Here is a 20,524-nt window from a genome sequence, read left to right on the forward strand (position 1 = left end):
CAGAGGGTACAGTAAACCTGAAGTGAAGTATCGGAATCTATAACTAGTGTCACAGGAATGGTTCAAAACATAGCCAGTAAGAAGAGTCAGTTTTCTTGTACTTAAGTAGGCATTGTGCCTTTTCTATTTAATTCCGATGCAATTTCTGTGTTTCGTGGTCAATAAGAGGGTCCATGGGATACAGTAAACCTGAAGTGAAGAATCGGAATCTAAAACCGGTCTCACAGGAAAGGTTCAAAACATAGACAGTATGAAGAGCCAGCCTTCTTGTACTTGAGTCAGCATTGTGCCTTTTGTATTTAATTCCGATGTAATTTCTGTGTTTCATCGTCAATAAGAAGGTCAGAGGGATACAGTGAAGCTGAAGTCAAGCATCGGAAACCATAACTAGTGTCACAGGAATGGTTCAAAACGTAGACACTAAGAAGACTCAGTTTTCTTGTACTTATGTCGCCATTGTGCTTTTTGTATTTAATTCAGATGCACTTTCTGTGTTTCATCGTCAATAAGAAGGTCAGAGGGATACAGTAAACCTGAAGTGAAGCATCGGAATCTATAACTAGTGTCACAGGAATGTTTCAAACATAGACAGTAAGAAGAGACAGATTTCTTGTACTTAAGTCGGCATTGTGCCTTTTGAATTTAATTCCGTTGCAATTTCTGTGTTTCATAGTCAATACGAAGGTCAGAGGGATACAGAAAACCTGAAGTGAAGCAACGGAATCTATAACTAGTGTCACAGGAATGGTTCTAAACGTAGACAGTAAGAAGAGACAGTCTTCTTGTACTTAAGTCGGCATTGAGCCTTTTGTATTTAATTCCGATGCAATTTCTGTGTTTCATCGTCAATATAAGGTCAGAGGGATACAGTAAACCTGAAGAGAAGCATCGGAATCTATAACTAGTGTCACAGGAATGGTTCAAAACATAGACAGTAAGAAGGGTCAGTTTTCTTGTACTTAAGTCGTCATTGTGCCTTTTATATTTAACTCCGATGCAATATCTGAGTTTCATCGTCAATAAGGAGGACGGAGGGATACAGGAAACCTAAAGTGAAGCATCGGAATCTATAACTGGTGTCACAGGAATGGTTCAAAACATAGACAGTAAGAAGAGTCAGTCTTCTTGTACTTAAGTCGGCTTTGTGCCTTTTGTATTAAATTCCGATGCAATTTCTATGTTTCATCTTCAATGAGAAAGTCCGAGGGATACAGTGAACCTGAAGTGAAGCATCCGATCCTATAACTAGTGTCACAGGAGTGATTCAAAGCATTGACAGTAAGAAGAGTCAGTTTTCATGTACTTAAGTCGGCATTTTGCCTTTTGTATTTAATTCCGATGCAATTTCTGTGTTTCATCGTCAGTAAGAAGGTCAGAGGGATACAGTAAACCTTAAGTGAAGCATCGGAATCTATAACTAGTGTCACAGGAATGGTTCAAAACATAGACTGTAAGAAGAGTCAGTTTTCTTGTACTTAAGTCGGCATTGTGCCTTTTGTACTTAATTCCGATGCAATTTTTGTGTTTCATCGTCTATAAGAAGGTCAGAGGGATACAGTAAACCTGAAGTGAAGCATCGGAATCTATAACTAGTGTCACAGGAATGGTTCAAAACATAGACAGTAAGAAGAGCCAGTCTTCTTGTACTTAAGTCGGCATTGAGCCTTTTGTATTTAATTCCGATGCAATTACTGTGTTGTACCGCCAATAAGAAGTTCAGTGGGGGGCAGTGAACCTGAAGTCGAGCATCCGAATCCATAACTAGTGTGACAGGAATGGTTCAAAACATAGACAGCAAGAAGAGTCAGACTTCTTGTACTTGAGTCGGCATTGTGCCTTTTGTATTTAATTCCGATGCAATTTCTGTGTTACATCGTCAATAAGGAGATCAGAGGGATACAGTAAACCTGAAGTGAAGCATCGGAATCTATAACTAGTGTCAAAGGAATGGTTCAAAACATAGACAGTAAGAAGAGCCAGTCTTCTGGAACTTGAGTCGGAATTGTGCCTTTTGTATTTAATTCCGATGCAATTTCTGTGTTTCATCGTCTATAAGAAGGTCCAAAGGATGCATTAATCCTGAAGTGAAGCATCGGAATCTATAACTAGTGTCACATGAATGGTTCAAAGCACAGACATTAAGAAGAGTCAGTTTTCTTGTACTTATGTTGGCATTGTCCCTTTTGTATTTAATTCCGATGCAATGTCTGTGTTTCATCGTCAATAAGATCGGCAGAGGGTACAGTAAACCTGAAGTGAAGCATCGGAATCTATAACTAGTGTCACAGAATATTTCAAAACATAGACAGTAAGAAGAGTCAGTTTTCTTGTACTTAAGTCGGCATTGTGCCTTTTTTATTTAATTCCGATGCAATTTCTGTGTTTCCTCGTCAATAAGAAGGACAGATGGATACAGTAAACATGAAGTGAAGCATCGGAATCTATAACTAATGTCACAGGAATGGTTCAAAACATAGACAGTAAGAAGAGTCAGTTTTCTTGTACTTAAGTCGGCATTGTGCCTTTTGTATTTAATTCCGATGCAATATCTGTGTTTCATCGCCTATAAGAAGGTCAGAGGGATACAGTAAACCTGAAGTGATGCATCCGAAACCATAACTAGTGTCACAGGAATGGTTCAAAACATAGACAGTAACAAGAGTCAGTTATCTTGTACTTAAGTCTTAATTGTGCCCTTTGTATTTAATTCCGATGAAATTTCTGTGTTTCATCGTCAATAAGAAGGTCAGAGGGAGACAGTAAACCTGAAGTGAAGCATCGGAATCTATAACTAGTGTCACAGAATATTTCAAAACATAGACAGTAAGAAGAGTCAGTTTTCTTGTACTTAAGTCGGCATTGTGCCTTTTGTATTTAATTCCGATGCAATTTCTATGTTTCATCTTCAATGAGAAAGTCCGAGGGATACAGTGAACCTGAAGTGAAGCATCCGATCCTATAACTAGTGTCACAGGAATGGTTCAAAACATAGACAGTAACAAGAGTCAGTTATCTTGTACTTAAGTCTTAATTGTGCCCTTTGTATTTAATTCCGATGAAATTTCTGTGTTTCATCGTCAATAAGAAGGTCAGAGGGAGACAGTAAACCTGAAGTGAAGCATCGGAATCTATAACTAGTGTCACAGAATATTTCAAAACATAGACAGTAAGAAGAGTCAGTTTTCTTGTACTTAAGTCGGCATTGTGCCTTTTTTATTTAATTCCGATGCAATTTCTGTGTTTCCTCGTCAATAAGAAGGACAGATGGATACAGTAAACATGAAGTGAAGCATCGGAATCTATAACTAATGTCACAGGAATGGTTCAAAACATAGACAGTAAGAAGAGTCAGTTTTCTTGTACTTAAGTCGGCATTGTGCCTTTTGTATTTAATTCCGATGCAATATCTGTGTTTCATCGCCTATAAGAAGGTCAGAGGGATACAGTAAACCTGAAGTGATGCATCCGAAACTATAACTAGTGTCACAGGAGTGATTCAAAGCATTGACAGTAAGAAGAGTCAGTTTTCTTGTACTTTAGTCGGCATTGTGCCTTTTGTATTTAATTCCGATGCAATTTCTGTGTTTCATCGTCAGTAAGGAGGTCAGAGGGATACAGTGAACCTAAAGTCGAGCATCCGAATCCATAACTAGTGTGACAGGAATGGTTCAAAACATAGACAGTAAGAGGAGCCAGACTTCTTGTACTTGAGTCGGCATTGTGCCTTTTGTATTTAATTCCGATGCAATTTCTGTGTTCATCGACAATAAGGACGTCAGAGGGATACGGTAAACCTGAATTGAAGCATCGGAATCTATAACTAGTGTCACAGGAATGGTTCAAAACATAGACAGTAAGAAGAGCCAGTCTTCTTGTACTTGAGTCGGAATTGTGCCTTTTGTATTTATTTCCGATGCAATTTCTGTGTCTCATCGTCAATAAGAAGGTCAGAGGGCTACAGTAAAGCTGAAGTGAAGCATCGGAATCTATAACTAGCGTCACAGGAATGGTTCAAAACATAGAGAGTAAGATGAGACAGTCTTCTTGTACTTAAGTCGGCATTGAGCCATTTGTATTTAATTCCGATGCAATTTCTGTGTTTCATCGTCAATATAAGGTCAGAGGGATACAGTAAACCTGAAGAGAAGCATCGGAATCTATAACTAGTGTCACAGGAATGGTTCAAAATATAGACAGTAAGAAGAGTCAGTTTTCTTGTACTTAAGTCGTCATTGTGCCTTTTGTATTAAATTCCGATGCAATTTCTATGTTTCATTTTCAATGAGAAGGTCCGAGGGATACAGTAAACCTGAAGTGAAGCATCCGAAACTATAACTAGTGTCACAGGAGTGATTCAAAGCATTGACAGTAAGAAGAGTGAGTTTTCTTGTACTTAAGTCGGCATTTTGCCTTTTGTATTTAATTCCAATGCAATTTCTGTGTTTCATCGTCAGTAAGAAGGTCAGAGGGATACAGTAAACCTTAAGTGAAGCATCGGAATCTATAACTAGTGTCACAGGAATGGTTCAAAACATAGACAGTAAGAAGAGTCAGTTTTCTTGTACTTAAGTCGGTATTGTGCCTTTTGTATTTAAATCCGATGCAATGTTAGTGTTTCATCGTCTATAAGAAGGTCAGAGGGATACAGTAAACCTGAAGTGAAGCATCGGAATCTTTAACTAGTGTCGCAGGAAAGGTTCAAAACGTAGACAGTAAGAAGATTCTGTTTTCTTGTACTTAAGTCGGTATTGTGCCTTTTTTATTTAATTCCGATGCAATTACTGTGTTTTACCGCCAATAAGAAGTTCAGAGGGGGGCAGTGAACCTGAAGTCGAGCATCCGAATCCATAACTAGTATGACAGGAATGGTTCAAAACATAGACAGTAAGAAGAGTCAGACTTCTTGTACTTGAGTCGGCATTGTGCCTTTTGTATTTAATTCCGATGCAATTTCTGTGTTACATCGACAATAAGGAGGTCAGAGGGATACAGTAAACCTGAAGTGAAGCATCGGAATCTATAACTAGTGTCAAAGGAATGGCTCAAAACATAGACAGTAAGAAGAGCCAGTCTTCTGGAACTTGGGTCGGAATTGTGCCTTTTGTATATAATTCCGATGCAATTTCTGTGTTTCATCGTCTATAAGAAGGTCGAAGGGATGCATTAATCCTAAAGTGAAGCATCGGAATCTATAACTAGTGTCACATTAATGGTTCAAAACATAGACAGTAAGAAGAGTCAGTTTTCTTGTACTTAAGTTGGCATTGTCCCTTTTGTATTTAATTCCGATGCAATATCTGTGTTTCATCGTCAATAAGATCGTCAGAGGGTACAGTAAACCTGAAGTGAAGCATCGGAATCTATAACTAGTGTCACAGGAATGGTTCAAAACATAGACAGTAAGAAGAGTCAGTCTTCTTCTACTTAAGTAGGCATTGTGCCTTTTGTATTTAATTCCGATGCAATTTCTGTGTTTCATGGTCAATAAGAAGGTCCATGGGATACAGTAAACCTGAGGTGAAGCATCGGAATCTAAAACCGGTCTCACAGGAAAGGTTCAAAACATAGACAGTATGAAGAGCCAGCCATCTTGTACTTGAGTCAGCATTGTGCCTTTTGTATTTAATTCCGATGCAATATCTGTGTTTCATCGCCTATAAGAAGGTCAGAGGGATACAGTAAACCTGAAGTGATGCATCCGAAACTATAACTAGTGTCACAGGAGTGATTCAAAGCATTGACAGTAAGAAGAGTCAGTTTTCATGTACTTAAGTCGGCATTTTGCCTTTTGTATTTAATTCCGATGCAATTTCTGTGTTTCATCGTCAGTAAGAAGGTCAGAGGGATACAGTAAACCTTAAGTGAAGCATCGGAATCTATAACTAGTGTCACAGGAATGGTTCAAAACGTAGACTGTAAGAAGAGTCAGTTTTCTTGTACTTAAGTCGGCATTGTGCCTTTTGTACTTAATTCCGATGCAATTTTTGTGTTTCATCGTCTATAAGAAGGTCAGAGGGATACAGTAAACCTCAAGTGAAGCATCGGAATCTATAACTAGTGTCACAGGAACGGTTCAAAACATAGACAGTAAGAAGAGTCAGTTTTCTTGTACTTAAGTTGGCATTGTCCCTTTTGTATTTAATTCCGATGCAATGTCTGTGTTTCATTGTCAATAAGATCGTCAGAGGGTACAGTAAACCTGAAGTGAAGTATCGGAATCTATAACTAGTGTCACAGGAATGGTTCAAAACATTGACAGTAAGAAGAGTCAGTTTTCTTGTACTTAAGTAGGCATTGTGCCTTTTGTATTTAATTCCGATGCAATTTCTGTGTTTCGTGGTCAATATGAAGGTCCATGGGATACAGTAAACCTGAAGTGAAGCATCGGAATCTAAAACCGGTCTCACAGGAAAGGTTCAAAACATAGACAGTATGAAGAGCCAGCCTTCTTGTACTTGAGTCAGCATTGTGCCTTTTGTATTTAATTCCGATCCAATTTCTGTGTCTCATCGTCAATAAGAAGGTCAGAGGGCTACAGTAAAGCTGAAGTGAAGCATCGGAATCTATAACTAGCGTCACAGGAAAGGTTCAAAACATAGAGAGTAAGATGAGACAGTCTTCTTGTACTTAAGTCGGCATTGAGCCTTTTGTATTTAATTCCGATGCAATTTCTGTGTTTCATCGTCAATATAAGGTCAGAGGGATACAGTAAACCTGAGGAGAAGCATCGGAATCTATAACTAGTGTCACAGGAATGGTTCAAAACATAGACAGTAAGAAGGGTCAGTTCTCTTGTACTTAAGTCGTCATTGTGCCTTTTATATTTAACTCCGATGCAATTTCTGAGTTTCATCGTCAATAAGGAGGACGGTGGGATACAGTAAACCTAAAGTGAAGCATCGGAATCTATAACTAGTGTCACAGGAATGGTTCAAACCATAGGCAGTAAGAAGAGTCAGTCTTCTTGTACTTAAGTCGGCTTTGTGCCTTTTGTATTAAATTCCGATGCAATTTCTATGTTTCATCTTCAATGAGAAAGTCCGAGGGATACATTAAACCTGAAGTGAAGTATCCGAAACTATAACTAGTGTCACAGGAGTGATTCAAAGCATTGACAGTAAGAAGAGTCAGTTTTCTTGTACTTAAGTCGGCATTTTGCCTTTTGTATTTAATTCCGATGCAATTTCTGTGTTTCATCGTCAGTAAGAAGGTCAGAGGGATACAGTAAACCTTAAGTGAAGCATCGGAATCTATAACTAGTGTCACAGGAATGGTTCAAAACATAGACTGTAAGAAGAGTCAGTTTTCTTGTACATAAGTCGGCATTTTGCCTTTTGTATTTAATTCCGATGCAATGTTTGTGTTTCATCGTCTATAAGAAGGTCAGAGGGATACAGTAAACCTGAAGTGAAGCATCGGAATCTATAACTAGTGTCACAGGAACGGTTCAAAACATAGACAGTAGTAAGATTCAGTTTTCTTGTACTTAAGTCGGCATTGTGCCTTCTGTATTTAATTCCGATGCAATTACTGTGTTGTACCGCCAATAAGATGTTCAGTGGGGGGCAGTGAACCTGAAGTCGAGCATCCGAATCCATAACTAGTGTGACAGGAATGGTTCAAAACATAGACAGTAAGAAGAGTCAGACTTCTTGTACTTGAGTCGGCATTGTGCCTTTTGTATTTAATTCCGATGCAATTTCTGTGTTACATCGTCAATAAGGAGGTCAGAGGGATACAGTAAACCTGAAGTGAAGCATCGGAATCTATAACTAGAGTCAAAGGACTGGTTCAAAACATAGACAGTAAGAAGAGCCAGTCTTCTGGAACTTGAGTCGGAATTGTGCCTTTTGTATTTAATTCCGATGCAATTTCTGTGTTTCATCGTCTATAAGAAGGTCCAAGGGATGCATTAATCCTGAAGTGAAGCATCGGAATCTATAACTAGTGTCACATGAATGGTTCAAAGCACAGACAGTAAGAAGAGTCAGTTTTCTTGTACTTATGTTGGCATTGTCCCTTTTGTATTTAATTCCGATGCAATGTCTGTGTTTCATCGTCAATAAGATCGTCAGAGGGTACAGTAAACCTGAAGTGAAGCATCGGAATCTATAACTAGTGTCACAGGAATGGTTCAAAACATAGACAGTAACAAGAGTCAGTTATCTTGTGCTTAAGTCTTAATTGTGCCCTTTGTATTTAATTCCGATGAAATTTCTGTGTTTCATCGTCAATAAGAAGGTCAGAGGGAGACAGTAAACCTGAAGTGAAGCATCGGAATCTATAACTAGTGTCACAGAATATTTCAAAACATAGACAGTAAGAAGAGTCAGTTTTCTTGTACTTAAGTCGGCATTGTGCCTTTTGTATTTAATTCCGATGCAATATCTGTGTTTCATCGCCTATAAGAAGGTCAGAGGGATACAGTAAACCTGAAGTGATGCATCCGAAACTATAACTAGTGTCACAGGAGTGATTCAAAGCATTGACAGTAAGAAGAGTCAGTTTTCTTGTACTTAAGTCGGCATTGTGCCTTTTGTATTTAATTCCGATGCAATTTCTGTGTTTCATCGTCAGTAAGGAGGTCAGAGGGATACAGTGAACCTAAAGTCGAGCATCCGAATCCATAACTAGTGTGACAGGAATGGTTCAAAACATAGACAGTAAGAGGAGCCAGACTTCTTGTACTTGAGTCGGCATTGTGCCTTTTGTATTTAATTCCGATGCAATTTCTGTGTTCATCGACAATAAGGAGGTCAGAGGGATACAGTAAACCTGAATTGAAGCATCGGAATCTATAACTAGTGTCACAGGAATGGTTCAAAACATAGACAGTAAGAAGAGCCAGTCTTCTTGTACTTGAGTCGGAATTGTGCCTTTTGTATTTATTTCCGATGCAATTTCTGTGTCTCATCGTCAATAAGAAGGTCAGAGGGCTACAGTAAAGCTGAAGTGAAGCATCGGAATCTATAACTAGCGTCACAGGAATGGTTCAAAACATAGAGAGTAAGATGAGACAGTCTTCTTGTACTTAAGTCGGCATTGAGCCATTTGTATTTAATTCCGATGCAATTTCTGTGTTTCATCGTCAATATAAGGTCAGAGGGATACAGTAAACCTGAAGAGAAGCATCGGAATCTATAACTAGTGTCACAGGAATGGTTCAAAATATAGACAGTAAGAAGAGTCAGTTTTCTTGTACTTAAGTCGTCATTGTGCCTTTTGTATTAAATTCCGATGCAATTTCTATGTTTCATTTTCAATGAGAAGGTCCGAGGGATACAGTAAACCTGAAGTGAAGCATCCGAAACTATAACTAGTGTCACAGGAGTGATTCAAAGCATTGACAGTAAGAAGAGTCAGTTTTCTTGTACTTAAGTCGGCATTTTGCCTTTTGTATTTAATTCCAATGCAATTTCTGTGTTTCATCGTCAGTAAGAAGGTCAGAGGGATACAGTAAACCTTAAGTGAAGCATCGGAAACTATAACTAGTGTCACAGGAATGGTTCAAAACATAGACAGTAAGAAGAGTCAGTTTTCTTGTACTTAAGTCGGCATTGTGCCTTTTGTATTTAAATCCGATGCAATGTTTGTGTTTCATCGTCTATAAGAAGGTCAGAGGGATACAGTAAACCTGAAGTGAAGCATCGGAATCTTTAACTAGTGTCGCAGGAAAGGTTCAAAACATAGACAGTAAGAAGATTCAGTTTTCTTGTACTTAAGTCGGTATTGTGCCTTTTTTATTTAATTCCGATGCAATTACTGTGTTTTACCGCCAATAAGATGTTCAGAGGGGGGCAGTGAACCTGAAGTCGAGCATCCGAATCCATAACTAGTGTGACAGGAATGGTTCAAAACATAGACAGTAAGAAGAGTCAGACTTCTTGTACTTGAGTCGGCATTGTGCCTTTTGTATTTTAATTCCGATGCAATTTCTGTGTTACATCGACAATAAGGAGGTCAGAGGGATACAGTAAACCTGAAGTGAAGCATCGGAATCTATAACTAGTGTCAAAGGAATGGCTCAAAACATAGACAGTAAGAAGAGCCAGTCTTCTGGAACTTGGGTCGGAATTGTGCCTATTGTATTTAATTCCGATGCAATTTCTGTGTTTCATCGTCTATAAGAAGGTCCAAGGGATGCATTAATCCTGAAGTGAAGCATCGGAATCTATAACTAGTGTCACATTAATGGTTCAAAACATAGACAGTAAGAAGAGTCAGTTTTCTTGTACTTAAGTTGGCATTGTCCCTTTTGTATTTAATTCCGATGCAATTTCTGTGTTTCATCGTCAATAAGATCGTCAGAGGGTACAGTAAACATGAAGTGAAGCATCGGAATCTATAACTAGTGTCACAGGAATGGTTCAAAACATAGACAGTAAGAAGAGTCAGTTTTCTTCTACTTAAGTAGGCATTGTGCCTTTTGTATTTAATTCCGATGCAATTTCTGTGTTTCATGGTCAATAAGAAGGTCAGAGGGAGACAGTAAACCTGAAGTGAAGCATCGGAATCTATAACTAATGTCACAGAATATTTCAAAACATAGACAGTAAGAAGAGTCAGTTTTCTTGTACTTAAGTCGGCATTGTGCCTTTTGTATTTAATTCCGATGCAATATCTGTGTTTCATCGCCTATAAGAAGGTCAGAGGGATACAGTAAACCTGAAGTGATGCATCCGAAACTATAACTAGTGTCACAGGAGTGATTCAAAGCATTGACAGTAAGAAGAGTCAGTTTTCTTGTACTTAAGTCGGCATTGTGCCTTTTGTATTTAATTCCGATGCAATTTCTGTGTTTCATCGTCAGTAAGGAGGTCAGAGGGATACAGTGAACCTAAAGTCGAGCATCCGAATCCATAACTAGTGTGACAGGAATGGTTCAAAACATAGACAGTAAGAGGAGCCAGACTTCTTGTACTTGAGTCGGCATTGTGCCTTTTGTATTTAATTCCGATGCAATTTCTGTGTTCATCGACAATAAGGAGGTCAGAGGGATACAGTAAACCTGAATTGAATCATCGGAATCTATAACTAGTGTCACAGGAATGGTTCAAAACATAGACAGTAAGAAGAGCCAGTCTTCTTGTACTTGAGTCGGAATTGTGCCTTTTGTATTTATTTCCGATGCAATTTCTGTGTCTCATCGTCAATAAGAAGGTCAGAGGGCTACAGTAAAGCTGAAGTGAAGCATCGGAATCTATAACTAGCGTCACAGGAATGGTTCAAAACATAGAGAGTAAGATGAGACAGTCTTCTTGTACTTAAGTCGGCATTGAGCCATTTGTATTTAATTCCGATGCAATTTCTGTGTTTCATCGTCAATATAAGGTCAGAGGGATACAGTAAACCTGAAGAGAAGCATCGGAATCTATAACTAGTGTCACAGGAATGGTTCAAAATATAGACAGTAAGAAGAGTCAGTTTTCTTGTACTTAAGTCGTCATTGTGCCTTTTGTATTAAATTCCGATGCAATTTCTATGTTTCATTTTCAATGAGAAGGTCCGAGGGATACAGTAAACCTGAAGTGAAGCATCCGAAACTATAACTAGTGTCACAGGAGTGATTCAAAGCATTGACAGTAAGAAGATTCAGTTTTCTTGTACTTAAGTCGGCATTTTGCCTTTTGTATTTAATTCCAATGCAATTTCTGTGTTTCATCGTCAGTAAGAAGGTCAGAGGGATACAGTAAACCTTAAGTGAAGCATCGGAATCTGTAACTAGTGCCACAGGAATGGTTCAAAACATAGACAGTAAGAAGAGTCAGTTTTCTTGTACTTAAGTCGGCATTGTGCCTTTTGTATTTAAATCCGATGCAATGTTTGTGTTTCATCGTCTATAAGAAGGTCAGAGGGATACAGTAAACCTGAAGTGAAGCATCGGAATCTTTAACTAGTGGCGCAGGAAAGGTTCAAAACATAGACAGTAAGAAGATTCAGTTTTCTTGTACTTAAGTCGGTATTGTGCATTTTTTATTTACTTCCGATGCAATTACTGTGTTTTACCGCCAATAAGATGTTCAGAGGGGGGCAGTGAACCTGAAGTCGAGCATCCGAATCCATAACTAGTGTGACAGGAATGGTTCAAAACATAGACAGTAAGAAGAGTCAGACTTCTTGTACTTGAGTCGGCATTGTGCCTTTTGTATTTTAATTCCGATGCAATTTCTGTGTTACATCGACAATAAGGAGGTCAGAGGGATACAGTAAACCTGAAGTGAAGCATCGGAATCTATAACTAGTGTCAAAGGAATGGCTCAAAACATAGACAGTAAGAAGAGCCAGTCTTCTGGAACTTGGGTCGGAATTGTGCCTATTGTATTTAATTCCGATGCAATTTCTGTGTTTCATCGTCTATAAGAAGGTCCAAGGGATGCATTAATCCTGAAGTGAAGCATCGGAATCTATTACTAGTGTCACATTAATGGTTCTAAACATAGACAGTAAGAAGAGTCAGTTTTCTTGTACTTAAGTTGGCATTGTCCCTTTTGTATTTAATTCCGGTGCAATTTCTGTGTTTCATCGTCAATAAGATCGTCAGAGGGTACAGTAAACCTGAAGTGAAGCATCGGAATCTATAACTAGTGTCACAGGAATGGTTCAAAACATAGACAGTAAGAAGAGTCAGTTTTCTTCCACTTAAGTAGGCATTGTGCCTTTTGTATTTAATTCCGATGCAATTTCTGTGTTTCATGGTCAATAAGAAGGTCCATGGGATACAGTAAACCTGAGGTGAAGCATCGGAATCTAAAACCGGTCTCACAGGAAAGGTTCAAAACATAGACAGTATGAAGAGCCAGCCATCTTGTACTTGAGTCAGCATTGTGCCTTTTGTATTTAATTCCGATGCAATTTCTGTGTTTCATCGTCAATAAGAAGGTCAGAGGGATACAGTAATGCTGAAGTGAAGCATCGGAAACCATAACTAGTGTCACAGGAATGGTTCAAAACGTAGACACTAAGAAGAGTCAGTTTTCTTGTACTTATGTCGCCATTGTGCTTTTTGTATTTAATTCCGATGCACTTTCTGTGGTTCATCGTCAATAAGAAGGTCAGAGGGATACAGTAAACCTGAAGTGAAGCATCGGAATCTATAACTAGTGTCACAGGAATGGTTCAAACATAGATAGTAAGAAGAGACAGATTTCTTGTACATAAGTCGGCATTGTGCCATTTGTATTTAATTCCGTTGCAATTTCTGTGTTTCATAGTCAATACGAAGGTCAGAGGGATACAGTAAACCTGAGGTGAAGCATCGGAATCAATAACTAGTGTCACAGGAATGGTTAAAAACATAGACAGTAAGAAGAGTCAATTTTCGTGTACTTAAGGCGGCATTGTGCCTTTTCTATTTAATTCCGATGCAATTTCTGTGTTTCATCGTCAATAAGAAGGTCGGAGGGATACGGTAAACCTGAAGTGAAACATCGGAATCTATAACTAGTGTCACAGGAACGGTTCAAAACGTAGACAGTAACAAGAGTCAGTTATCTTGTAGTTAAGTCTTAATTGTGCCCTTTGTATTTAATTCCGATGAAATTTCTGTGTTTCTTCGTCAATAAGATGGTCAGGGGGATACAGTAAACCTGAAGTGAAGCATCGGAATCTATTACTAGTGTCACAGGAATGGTTCAAAACATAGACAGTAAGAAGAGTCAGTTTTCTTGTACTTAAGTCGGCATTGTGCCTTTTCTATTTAATTCCGATGCATTTTCTGTGTTTCCTCGTCAATAAGAAGGACAGATGGATACAGTAAACGTGAAGTGAAGCATCGGAATCTATAACTAGTGTCACAGGAATGGTTCAAAACATAGACAGTAAGAAGAGTCAGTTTTCTTGTACTTAAGTCAGCATTGGGCCTTTTGTATTTAATTCCGATGCAATATCTGTGTTTCATCGCCTATAAGAAGGTCAGAGGGATACAGTAAACCTGAAGTGAAGCATCGGAATCTATAACTAGTGTCACATGGATGGTTCAAAACATAGAGAGTAAGATGAGACAGTCTTCTTGTACTTAAGTCGGCATTGAGCCTTTTGTATTTAATTCCGATGCAATTTCTGTGTTTCATCGTCAATATAAGGTCAGAGGGATACAGTAAACCTGAAGAGAAGCATCGGAATCTATAACTAGTGTCACAGGAATGGTTCAAAATATAGACAGTAAGAAGAGTCAGTTTTCTTGTACTTAAGTCGTCATTGTGCCTTTTGTATTAAATTCCGATGCAATTTCTATGTTTCATTTTCAATGAGAAGGTCCGAGGGATACAGTAAACCTGAAGTGAAGGATCCGAAACTATAACTAGTGTCACAGGAGTGATTCAAAGCATTGACAGTAAGAAGAGTCAGTTTTCTTGTACTTAAGTCGGCATTTTGCCTTTTGTATTTAATTCCAATGCAATTTCTGTGTTTCATCGTCAGTAAGAAGGTCAGAGGGATACAGTAAACCTTAAGTGAAGCATCGGAAGCTATAACTAGTGTCACAGGAATGGTTCAAAACATAGACAGTAAGAAGAGTCAGTTTTCTTGTACTTAAGTCGGCATTGTGCCTTTTGTATTTAATTCCGATGCAATGTTTGTGTTTCATCGTCTATAAGAAGGTCAGAGGGATACAGTAAACCTGAAGTGAAGCATCGGAATCTTTAACTAGTGTCACAGGAAAGGTTCAAAACATAGACAGTAAGAAGATTCAGTTTTCTTGTACTTAAGTCGGCATTGTGCCTTTTTTATTTAATTCCGATGCAATTACTGTGTTTTACCGCCAATAAGAAGTTCAGAGGGGGGCAGTGAACCTGAAGTCGAGCATCCGAATCCATAACTAGTGTGACATTAATGGTTCAAAACATAGACAGTAAGAAGAGTCAGACTTCTTGTACTTGAGTCGGCATTGTGCCTTTTGTATTTACTTCCGATGCAATTTCTGTGTTACATCGACAATAAGGAGGTCAGAGGGATACAGTAAACCTGAAGTGAAGCATCGGAATCTATAACTAGTGTCAAAGGAATGGCTCAAAACATAGACAGTAAGAAGAGCCAGTCTTCTGGAACTTGGGTCGGAATTGTGCCTTTTGTATTTAATTCCGATGCAATTTCTGTGTTTCATCGTCTATAAGAAGGTCCAAGGGATGCATTAATCCTGAAGTGAAGCATCGGAATCTATAACTAGTGTCACATTAATGGTTCTAAACATAGACAGTAAGAAGAGTCAGTTTTCTTGTACTTAAGTTGGCATTGTCCCTTTTGTATTTAATTCCGGTGCAATTTCTGTGTTTCATCGTCAATAAGATCGTCAGAGGGTACAGTAAACCTGAAGTGAAGCATCGGAATCTATAACTAGTGTCACAGGAATGGTTCAAAACATAGACAGTAAGAAGAGTCAGTTTTCTTCTACTTAAGTAGGCATTGTGCCTTTTGTATTTAATTCCGATGCAATTTCTGTGTTTCATGGTCAATAAGAAGGTCCATGGGATACAGTAAACCTGAGGTGAAGCATCGGAATCTAAAACCGGTCTCACAGGAAAGGTTCAAAACATAGACAGTATGAAGAGCCAGCCATCTTGTACTTGAGTCAGCATTGTGCCTTTTGTATTTAATTCCGATGCAATTTCTGTGTTTCATCGTCAATAAGAAGGTCAGAGGGATACAGCAATGCTGAAGTGAAGCATCGGAAACCATAACTAGTGTCACAGGAATGGTTCAAAACGTAGACACTAAGAAGAGTCAGTTTTCTTGTACTTATGTTGCCATTGTGCTTTTTGTATTTAATTCCGATGCACTTTCTGTGGTTCATCGTCAATAAGAAGGTCAGAGGGATACAGTAAACCTGAAGTGAAGCATCGGAATCTATAACTAGTGTCACAGGAATGGTTCAAACATAGATAGTAAGAAGAGACAGATTTCTTGTACATAAGTCGGCATTGTGCCATTTGTATTTAATTCCGTTGCAATTTCTGTGTTTCATAGTCAATACGAAGGTCAGAGGGATACAGTAAACCTGAGGTGAAGCATCGGAATCTATAACTAGTGTCACAGGAATGGTTAAAAACATAGACAGTAAGAAGAGTCAATTTTCGTGTACTTAAGGCGGCATTGTGCCTTTTCTATTTAATTCCGATGCAATTTCCGTGTTTCATCGTCAATAAGAAGGTCAGAGGGATACGGTAAACCTGAAGTGAAACATCGGAATCTATAACTAGTGTCACAGGAACGGTTCAAAACATAGACAGTAACAAGAGTCAGTTATCTTGTACTTAAGTCTTAATTGTGCCCTTTGTATTTTATTCCGATGAAATTTCTGTGTTTCTTCGTCAATAAGATGGTCAGGGGGATACAGTAAACCTGAAGTGAAGCATCGGAATCTATAACTAGTGTCACAGGAATGGTTCAAAACATAGACAGTAAGAAGAGTCAGTTTTCTTGTACTTAAGTCGGCATTGGGCCTTTTGTATTTAATTCCGATGCAATATCTGTGTTTCATCGCCTATAAGAAGGTCAGAGGGATACAGTAAACCTGAAGTGAAGCATCGGAATCTATAACTAGTGTCACAGGGATGGTTCAAAACATAGAGAGTAAGATGAGACAGTCTTCTTGTACTTAAGTCGGCATTGAGCCTTTTGTATTTAATTCCGATGCAATTTCTGTGTTTTATCGTTAATATAAGGTCAGAGGGATACAGTAAACCTGAAGAGAAGCATCGGAATCTATAACTAGTGTCACAGGAGTGGTTCAAAACATAGACAGTAAGAAGAGTCAGTTTTCTTCTACTTAAGTAGGCATTGTGCCTTTTGTATTTAATTCCGATGCAATTTCTGTGTTTCATGGTCAATAAGAAGGTCAGAGGGATACAGTAATGCTGAAGTGAAGCATCGGAAACCATAACTAGTGTCACAGGAATGGTTCAAAACGTAGACACTAAGAAGATTCAGTTTTCTTGTACTTAAGTCGGCATTGTGCCTTTTTTATTTAATTCCGATGCAATTACTGTGTTTTACCGCCAATAAGAAGTTCAGAGGGGGGCAGTGAACCTGAAGTCGAGCATCCGAATCCATAACTAGTGTGACATTAATGGTTCAAAACATAGACAGTAAGAAGAGTCAGTTTTCTTGTACTTAAGTTGGCATTGTCCCTTTTGTATTTAATTCCGGTGCAATTTCTGTGTTTCATCGTCAATAAGATCGTCAGAGGGTACAGTAAACCTGAAGTGAAGCATCGGAATCTATAACTAGTGTCACAGGAATGGTTCAAAACATAGACAGTAAGAAGAGTCAGTTTTCTTCTACTTAAGTAGGCATTGTGCCTTTTGTATTTAATTCCGATGCAATTTCTGTGTGTCATGGTCAATAAGAAGGTCCATGGGATACAGTAAACCTGAGGTGAAGCATCGGAATCTAAAACCGGTCTCACAGGAAAGGTTCAAAACATAGACAGTATGAAGAGCCAGCCATCTTGTACTTGAGTCAGCATTGTGCCTTTTGTATTTAATTCCGATGCAATTTCTGTGTTTCATCGTCAATAAGAAGGTCAGAGGGATACAGTAATGCTGAAGTGAAGCATCGGAAACCATAACTAGTGTCACAGGAATGGTTCAAAACGTAGACACTAAGAAGAGTCAGTTTTCTTGTACTTATGTCGCCATTGTGCTTTTTGTATTTAATTCCGATGCACTTTCTGTGGTTCATCGTCAATAAGAAGGTCAGAGGGATACAGTAAACATGAAGTGAAGCATCGGAATCTATAACTAGTGTCACAGGAATGGTTCAAACATAGATAGTAAGAAGAGACAGATTTCTTGTACATAAGTCGGCATTGTGCCATTAGTATTTAATTCCGTTGCAATTTCTGTGTTTCATAGTCAATACGAAGGGCAGAGGGATACAGTGAACCTGAGGTGAAGCATCGGAATCAATAACTAGTGTCACAGGAATGGTTAAAAACATAGACAGTAAGAAGAGTCAATTTTCGTGTACTTAAGGCGGCATTGTGCCTTTTCTATTTAATTCCGATGCAATTTCTGTGTTTCATCGTCAATAAGAAGGTCAGGGGGATACAGTAAACCTGAAGTGAAGCATCGGAATCTATTACTAGTGTCACAGGAATGGTTCAAAACATAGACAGTAAGAAGAGTCAGTTTTCTTGTACTTAAGTCGGCATTGTGCCTTTTCTATTTAATTCCGATGCATTTTCTGTGTTTCCTCGTCAATAAGAAGGACAGATGGATACAGTAAACATGAAGTGAAGCATCGGAATCTATAACTAGTGTCACAGGAATGGTTCAAAACATAGACAGTAAGAAGAGTCAGTTTTCTTGTACTTAAGTCAGCATTGGGCCTTTTGTATTTAATTCCGATGCAATATCTGTGTTTCATCGCCTATAAGAAGGTCAGAGGGATACAGTAAACCTGAAGTGAAGCATCGGAATCTATAACTAGTGTCACATGGATGGTTCAAAACATAGAGAGTAAGATGAGACAGTCTTCTTGTACTTAAGTCGGCATTGAGCCTTTTGTATTTAATTCCGATGCAATTTCTGTGTTTCATCGTCAATATAAGGTCAGAGGGATACAGTAAACCTGAAGAGAAGCATCGGAATCTATAACTAGTGTCACAGGAATGGTTCAAAATATAGACAGTAAGAAGAGTCAGTTTTCTTGTACTTAAGTCGTCATTGTGCCTTTTGTATTAAATTCCGATGCAATTTCTATGTTTCATTTTCAATGAGAAGGTCCGAGGGATACAGTAAACCTGAAGTGAAGGATCCGAAACTATAACTAGTGTCACAGGAGTGATTCAAAGCATTGACAGTAAGAAGAGTCAGTTTTCTTGTACTTAAGTCGGCATTTTGCCTTTTGTATTTAATTCCAATGCAATTTCTGTGTTTCATCGTCAGTAAGAAGGTCAGAGGGATACAGTAAACCTTAAGTGAAGCATCGGAAGCTATAACTAGTGTCACAGGAATGGTTCAAAACATAGACAGTAAGAAGAGTCAGTTTTCTTGTACTTAAGTCGGCATTGTGCCTTTTGTATTTAATTCCGATGCAATGTTTGTGTTTCATCGTCTATAAGAAGGTCAGAGGGATACAGTAAACCTGAAGTGAAGCATCGGAATCTTTAACTAGTGTCACAGGAAAGGTTCAAAACATAGACAGTAAGAAGATTCAGTTTTCTTGTACTTAAGTCGGCATTGTGCCTTTTTTATTTAATTCCGATGCAATTACTGTGTTTTACCGCCAATAAGAAGTTCAGAGGGGGGCAGTGAACCTGAAGTCGAGCATCCGAATCCATAACTAGTGTGACATTAATGGTTCAAAACATAGACAGTAAGAAGAGTCAGACTTCTTGTACTTGAGTCGGCATTGTGCCTTTTGTATTTACTTCCGATGCAATTTCTGTGTTACATCGACAATAAGGAGGTCAGAGGGATACAGTAAACCTGAAGTGAAGCATCGGAATCTATAACTAGTGTCAAAGGAATGGCTCAAAACATAGACAGTAAGAAGAGCCAGTCTTCTGGAACTTGGGTCGGAATTGTGCCTTTTGTATTTAATTCCGATGCAATTTCTGTGTTTCATCGTCTATAAGAAGGTCCAAGGGATGCATTAATCCTGAAGTGAAGCATCGGAATCTATAACTAGTGTCACATTAATGGTTCTAAACATAGACAGTAAGAAGAGTCAGTTTTCTTGTACTTAAGTTGGCATTGTCCCTTTTGTATTTAATTCCGGTGCAATTTCTGTGTTTCATCGTCAATAAGATCGTCAGAGGGTACAGTAAACCTGAAGTGAAGCATCGGAATCTATAACTAGTGTCACAGGAATGGTTCAAAACATAGACAGTAAGAAGAGTCAGTTTTCTTCTACTTAAGTAGGCATTGTGCCTTTTGTATTTAATTCCGATGCAATTTCTGTGTTTCATGGTCAATAAGAAGGTCCATGGGATACAGTAAACCTGAGGTGAAGCATCGGAATCTAAAACCGGTCTCACAGGAAAGGTTCAAAACATAGACAGTATGAAGAGCCAGCCATCTTGTACTTGAGTCAGCATTGTGCCTTTTGTATTTAATTCCGATGCAATTTCTGTGTTTCATCGTCAATAAGAAGGTCAGAGGGATACAGCAATGCTGAAGTGAAGCATCGGAAACCATAACTAGTGTCACAGGAATGGTTCAAAACGTAGACACTAAGAAGAGTCAGTTTTCTTGTACTTATGTTGCCATTGTGCTTTTTGTATTTAATTCCGATGCACTTTCTGTGGTTCATCGTCAATAAGTAGGTCAGAGGGATACAGTAAACCTGAAGTGAAGCATCGGAATCTATAACTAGTGTCACAGGAATGGTTCAAACATAGATAGTAAGAAGAGACAGATTTCTTGTACATAAGTCGGCATTGTGCCATTTGTATTTAATTCCGTTGCAATTTCTGTGTTTCATAGTCAATACGAAGGTCAGAGGGATACAGTAAACCTGAGGTGAAGCATCGGAATCTATAACTAGTGTCACAGGAATGGTTAAAAACATAGACAGTAAGAAG

This window comes from Schistocerca serialis, chromosome 5 (genome assembly GCF_023864345.2).
Source record: "Schistocerca serialis cubense isolate TAMUIC-IGC-003099 chromosome 5, iqSchSeri2.2, whole genome shotgun sequence".
NCBI classification, from domain to species: domain Eukaryota; kingdom Metazoa; phylum Arthropoda; class Insecta; order Orthoptera; family Acrididae; genus Schistocerca; species Schistocerca serialis.